Below are 7,500 nucleotides of genomic sequence, written 5' to 3' on the forward strand. Positions count from 1 at the left end.
GAACCCGTGCAGCACCAACCCAAGGGGACAGCCTTCCCCACACACTCTGGAGGAGAAGAGGCTCCCTCGGGCTGAGTCACACAGCTCAAGATACTCGCTCATTCACGGAAAACTTGGGAAACAAAACCTGCTGACACACACCACTTATGCATCGCATGAAGATTGCCATTGTCCATACACTTGTGCAGGTGCGATGGAAATATTTTCTCGTTTTGGTGTATGCTATATTTTTACAGACAGCTACCGACAAACGGTAGAAATTAGCGGGGATAGGCCTCAGACATTACCCAAAGCTCCGGGAACGTGAGCGACGCAAGACGAATGGGCATTTTAAAGCAGATCTATGGCAGTTACTGACAGTGCCTGGCGTGGGTTACTTGTCTCCGTTGTCGAGAGGGGAAGACGACCCATGTATATGTAAAGGGCGATTTTTTTAGCAACCGTTAAGGCTGTTTTTCCCCTTCACTTGTATCGAGAGGGAAGCAAAGAACATGTATGGCGTGTACGTTTTTTTACGAATTTTCATTAGCAATCTAACGACATGAATTGCGAAGACGTTTTTTGAACAATTGTATTCCTTTCCCAAAACATCGAGTGTTAGTGTATAAAACCGCTAGAGAAAATAAATTGGCAGGCGAAACTTAAAAAGGAGAGACCCATGAACAGCATGGCCAGGCGGCTCACCTCGACGTTTTTCCCCCGAGCAAAGTCCGCCGAGACCCCCTGTATCCCACGGGGATGTACTGGCGTGCACTTAAAGGTTGATGCCGCTCTGTTACTTGGGAAACGAACCACAAGCCAAATCCAGCTAATTTGTGAATGACTTAGCTCTCCTGCTTTCTCGAGAACGTGCTTTTTTCGTCGGATGAAACTTCCACAGGCTTTTCCAGCAGATTTGCACCTGCACTCAAAAAAGTCAAAATTTTTACACATAGACCCCATCAAACGGGAGAAATTGGCCCGGATTGCTCTCATGTGCGTTACGGGGCATCGTTTCTCTCGCGCCGAATTCTCTCGAGCTGGGAAATCGCTCATTTTTGCGTCGCCAAATATCGTACGAACGCCGTGAAACTTCCACAGGCTTTTTCAGCAGATTTGCACCTGCACTCAAAAAAGTCAAAATTTTTACACATAGACCCCATCAAACGGGAGAAATTGGCCCGGATTGCTCTCATGTGCGTTACGGGGCATCGTTTCTCTCGCGCCGAATTCCATCGAGCTGGGAAATCGCTCATTTTTGCGTCGCCAAATATCGTACGAACGCCGTGAAACTTCCACAGGCTTTTTCAGCAGATTTGCACCTGCACTCAAAAAAGTCAAAATTTTTACACATAGACCCCATCAAACGGGAGAAATTGGCCCGGATTGCTCTCATGTGCGTTACGGGGCATCGTTTCTCTCGCGCCGAATTCTCTCGAGCTGGGAAATCGCTCATTTTTGCGTCGCCAAATATCGTACGAACGCCGTGAAACTTCCACAGGCTTTTTCAGCAGATTTGCACGTGCACTCAAAAAAGTCAAAATTTTTACACATAGACCCCATCAAACGGGAGAAATTGGCCCGGATTGCTCTCATGTGCGTTACGGGGCATCGTTTCTGTCGCGCCGAATTCCATCGAGCTGGGAAATCGCTCATTTTTGCGTCGCCAAATATCGTACGAACGCCGTGAAACTTCCACAGGCTTTTTCAGCAGATTTGCACGTGCACTCAAAAAAGTCAAAATTTGTACACATAGACCCCATCAAACGGGAGAAATTGGCCCGGATTGCTCTCATGTGCGTTACGGGGCATCGTTTCTCTCGCGCCGAATTCTCTCGAGCTGGGAAATCGCTCATTTTTGCGTCGCCAAATATCGTACGAACGCCGTGAAACTTCCACAGGCTTTTTCAGCAGATTTGCACCTGCACTCAAAAAAGTCAAAATTTTTACACATAGACCCCATCAAACGGGAGAAATTGGCCCGGATTGCTCTCATGTGCGTTACGGGGCATCGTTTCTGTCGCGCCGAATTCCATCGAGCTGGGAAATCGCTCATTTTTGCGTCGCCAAATATCGTACGAACGCCGTGAAACTTCCACAGGCTTTTCCAGCAGATTTGCACGTGCACTCAAAAAAGTCAAAATTTTTACACATAGACCCCATCAAACGGGAGAAATTGGCCCGGATTGCTCTCATGTGCGTTACGGGGCATCGTTTCTCTCGCGCCGAATTCTCTCGAGCTGGGAAATCGCTCATTTTTGCGTCGCCAAATATCGTACGAACGCCGTGAAACTTCCACAGGCTTTTTCAGCAGATTTGCACCTGCACTCAAAAAAGTCAAAATTTTTACACATAGACCCCATCAAACGGGAGAAATTGGCCCGGATTGCTCTCATGTGCGTTACGGGGCATCGTTTCTCTCGCGCCGAATTCCATCGAGCTGGGAAATCGCTCATTTTTGCGTCGCCAAATATCGTACGAACGCCGTGAAACTTCCACAGGCTTTTTCAGCAGATTTGCACCTGCACTCAAAAAAGTCAAAATTTTTACACATAGACCCCATCAAACGGGAGAAATTGGCCCGGATTGCTCTCATGTGCGTTACGGGGCATCGTTTCTCTCGCGCCGAATTCTCTCGAGCTGGGAAATCGCTCATTTTTGCGTCGCCAAATATCGTACGAACGCCGTGAAACTTCCACAGGCTTTTTCAGCAGATTTGCACGTGCACTCAAAAAAGTCAAAATTTTTACACATAGACCCCATCAAACGGGAGAAATTGGCCCGGATTGCTCTCATGTGCGTTACGGGGCATCGTTTCTGTCGCGCCGAATTCCATCGAGCTGGGAAATCGCTCATTTTTGCGTCGCCAAATATCGTACGAACGCCGTGAAACTTCCACAGGCTTTTTCAGCAGATTTGCACGTGCACTCAAAAAAGTCAAAATTTGTACACATAGACCCCATCAAACGGGAGAAATTGGCCCGGATTGCTCTCATGTGCGTTACGGGGCATCGTTTCTCTCGCGCCGAATTCTCTCGAGCTGGGAAATCGCTCATTTTTGCGTCGCCAAATATCGTACGAACGCCGTGAAACTTCCACAGGCTTTTTCAGCAGATTTGCACCTGCACTCAAAAAAGTCAAAATTTTTACACATAGACCCCATCAAACGGGAGAAATTGGCCCGGATTGCTCTCATGTGCGTTACGGGGCATCGTTTCTGTCGCGCCGAATTCCATCGAGCTGGGAAATCGCTCATTTTTGCGTCGCCAAATATCGTACGAACGCCGTGAAACTTCCACAGGCTTTTCCAGCAGATTTGCACGTGCACTCAAAAAAGTCAAAATTTTTACACATAGACCCCATCAAACGGGAGAAATTGGCCCGGATTGCTCTCATGTGCGTTACGGGGCATCGTTTCTCTCGCGCCGAATTCTCTCGAGCTGGGAAATCGCTCATTTTTGCGTCGCCAAATATCGTACGAACGCCGTGAAACTTCCACAGGCTTTTTCAGCAGATTTGCACGTGCACTCAAAAAAGTCAAAATTTTTACACATAGACCCCATCAAACGGGAGAAATTGGCCGGGATTGCTCTCATGTGCGTTACGGGGCATCGTTTCTCTCGCTCCGAATTCCATCGAGCTGGGAAATCGCTCATTTTTGCGTCGCCAAATATCGTACGAACGCCGTGAAACTTCCACAGGCTTTTTCAGCAGATTTGCACGTGCACTCAAAAAAGTCAAAATTTTTACACATAGACCCCATCAAACGGGAGAAATTGGCCGGGATTGCTCTCATGTGCGTTACGGGGCATCGTTTCTCTCGCGCCGAATTCCATCGAGCTGGGAAATCGCTCATTTTTGCGTCGCCAAATATCGTACGAACGCCGTGAAACTTCCACAGGCTTTTCCAGCAGATTGGCACGTGCACTCAAAAAAGTCAAAATTTGTACACATAGACCCCATCAAACGGGAGAAATTGGCCGGGATTGCTCTCATGTGCGTTACGGGGCATCGTTTCTCTCGCTCCGAATTCCATCGAGCTGGGAAATCGCTCATTTTTGCGTCGCCAAATATCGTACGAACGCCGTGAAACTTCCACAGGCTTTTCCAGCAGATTTGCACCTGCACTCAAAAAAGTCAAAATTTTTACACATAGACCCCATCAAACGGGAGAAATTGGCCCGGATTGCTCTCATGTGCGTTACGGGGCATCGTTTCTCTCGCGCCGAATTCTCTCGAGCTGGGAAATCGCTCATTTTTGCGTCGCCAAATATCGTACGAACGCCGTGAAACTTCCACAGGCTTTTTCAGCAGATTTGCACCTGCACTCAAAAAAGTCAAAATTTTTACACATAGACCCCATCAAACGGGAGAAATTGGCCCGGATTGCTCTCATGTGCGTTACGGGGCATCGTTTCTCTCGCGCCGAATTCCATCGAGCTGGGAAATCGCTCATTTTTGCGTCGCCAAATATCGTACGAACGCCGTGAAACTTCCACAGGCTTTTTCAGCAGATTTGCACGTGCACTCAAAAAAGTCAAAATTTTTACACATAGACCCCATCAAACGGGAGAAATTGGCCCGGATTGCTCTCATGTGCGTTACGGGGCATCGTTTCTCTCGCGCCGAATTCTCTCGAGCTGGGAAATCGCTCATTTTTGCGTCGCCAAATATCGTACGAACGCCGTGAAACTTCCACAGGCTTTTTCAGCAGATTTGCACGTGCACTCAAAAAAGTCAAAATTTGTACACATAGACCCCATCAAACGGGAGAAATTGGCCGGGATTGCTCTCATGTGCGTTACGGGGCATCGTTTCTCTCGCTCCGAATTCCATCGAGCTGGGAAATCGCTCATTTTTGCGTCGCCAAATATCGTACGAACGCCGTGAAACTTCCACAGGCTTTTTCAGCAGATTTGCACGTGCACTCAAAAAAGTCAAAATTTTTACACATAGACCCCATCAAACGGGAGAAATTGGCCGGGATTGCTCTCATGTGCGTTACGGGGCATCGTTTCTCTCGCGCCGAATTCCATCGAGCTGGGAAATCGCTCATTTTTGCGTCGCCAAATATCGTACGAACGCCGTGAAACTTCCACAGGCTTTTCCAGCAGATTTGCACGTGCACTCAAAAAAGTCAAAATTTTTACACATAGACCCCATCAAACGGGAGAAATTGGCCCGGATTGCTCTCATGTGCGTTACGGGGCATCGTTTCTGTCGCGCCGAATTCCATCGAGCTGGGAAATCGCTCATTTTTGCGTCGCCAAATATCGTACGAACGCCGTGAAACTTCCACAGGCTTTTCCAGCAGATTGGCACGTGCACTCAAAAAAGTCAAAATTTGTACACATAGACCCCATCAAACGGGAGAAATTGGCCCGGATTGCTCTCATGTGCGTTACGGGGCATCGTTTCTGTCGCGCCGAATTCCATCGAGCTGGGAAATCGCTCATTTTTGCGTCGCCAAATATCGTACGAACGCCGTGAAACTTCCACAGGCTTTTCCAGCAGATTTGCACGTGCACTCAAAAAAGTCAAAATTTTTACACATAGACCCCATCAAACGGGAGAAATTGGCCCGGATTGCTCTCATGTGCGTTACGGGGCATCGTTTCTCTCGCGCCGAATTCTCTCGAGCTGGGAAATCGCTCATTTTTGCGTCGCCAAATATCGTACGAACGCCGTGAAACTTCCACAGGCTTTTTCAGCAGATTTGCACGTGCACTCAAAAAAGTCAAAATTTTTACACATAGACCCCATCAAACGGGAGAAATTGGCCGGGATTGCTCTCATGTGCGTTACGGGGCATCGTTTCTCTCGCTCCGAATTCCATCGAGCTGGGAAATCGCTCATTTTTGCGTCGCCAAATATCGTACGAACGCCGTGAAACTTCCACAGGCTTTTTCAGCAGATTTGCACGTGCACTCAAAAAAGTCAAAATTTTTACACATAGACCCCATCAAACGGGAGAAATTGGCCGGGATTGCTCTCATGTGCGTTACGGGGCATCGTTTCTCTCGCGCCGAATTCCATCGAGCTGGGAAATCGCTCATTTTTGCGTCGCCAAATATCGTACGAACGCCGTGAAACTTCCACAGGCTTTTCCAGCAGATTGGCACGTGCACTCAAAAAAGTCAAAATTTGTACACATAGACCCCATCAAACGGGAGAAATTGGCCGGGATTGCTCTCATGTGCGTTACGGGGCATCGTTTCTCTCGCTCCGAATTCCATCGAGCTGGGAAATCGCTCATTTTTGCGTCGCCAAATATCGTACGAACGCCGTGAAACTTCCACAGGCTTTTCCAGCAGATTTGCACCTGCACTCAAAAAAGTCAAAATTTTTACACATAGACCCCATCAAACGGGAGAAATTGGCCCGGATTGCTCTCATGTGCGTTACGGGGCATCGTTTCTCTCGCGCCGAATTCTCTCGAGCTGGGAAATCGCTCATTTTTGCGTCGCCAAATATCGTACGAACGCCGTGAAACTTCCACAGGCTTTTTCAGCAGATTTGCACCTGCACTCAAAAAAGTCAAAATTTTTACACATAGACCCCATCAAACGGGAGAAATTGGCCCGGATTGCTCTCATGTGCGTTACGGGGCATCGTTTCTCTCGCGCCGAATTCCATCGAGCTGGGAAATCGCTCATTTTTGCGTCGCCAAATATCGTACGAACGCCGTGAAACTTCCACAGGCTTTTTCAGCAGATTTGCACGTGCACTCAAAAAAGTCAAAATTTTTACACATAGACCCCATCAAACGGGAGAAATTGGCCCGGATTGCTCTCATGTGCGTTACGGGGCATCGTTTCTCTCGCGCCGAATTCTCTCGAGCTGGGAAATCGCTCATTTTTGCGTCGCCAAATATCGTACGAACGCCGTGAAACTTCCACAGGCTTTTTCAGCAGATTTGCACGTGCACTCAAAAAAGTCAAAATTTGTACACATAGACCCCATCAAACGGGAGAAATTGGCCGGGATTGCTCTCATGTGCGTTACGGGGCATCGTTTCTCTCGCTCCGAATTCCATCGAGCTGGGAAATCGCTCATTTTTGCGTCGCCAAATATCGTACGAACGCCGTGAAACTTCCACAGGCTTTTTCAGCAGATTTGCACGTGCACTCAAAAAAGTCAAAATTTTTACACATAGACCCCATCAAACGGGAGAAATTGGCCGGGATTGCTCTCATGTGCGTTACGGGGCATCGTTTCTCTCGCGCCGAATTCCATCGAGCTGGGAAATCGCTCATTTTTGCGTCGCCAAATATCGTACGAACGCCGTGAAACTTCCACAGGCTTTTCCAGCAGATTTGCACGTGCACTCAAAAAAGTCAAAATTTTTACACATAGACCCCATCAAACGGGAGAAATTGGCCCGGATTGCTCTCATGTGCGTTACGGGGCATCGTTTCTGTCGCGCCGAATTCCATCGAGCTGGGAAATCGCTCATTTTTGCGTCGCCAAATATCGTACGAACGCCGTGAAACTTCCACAGGCTTTTCCAGCAGATTGGCA

This window comes from Lampetra planeri, chromosome 4, assembly GCF_965212315.1.
Source record: "Lampetra planeri chromosome 4, kcLamPlan1.2.h2, whole genome shotgun sequence".
Taxonomy (NCBI): Eukaryota; Metazoa; Chordata; class Hyperoartia; order Petromyzontiformes; family Petromyzontidae; genus Lampetra; species Lampetra planeri.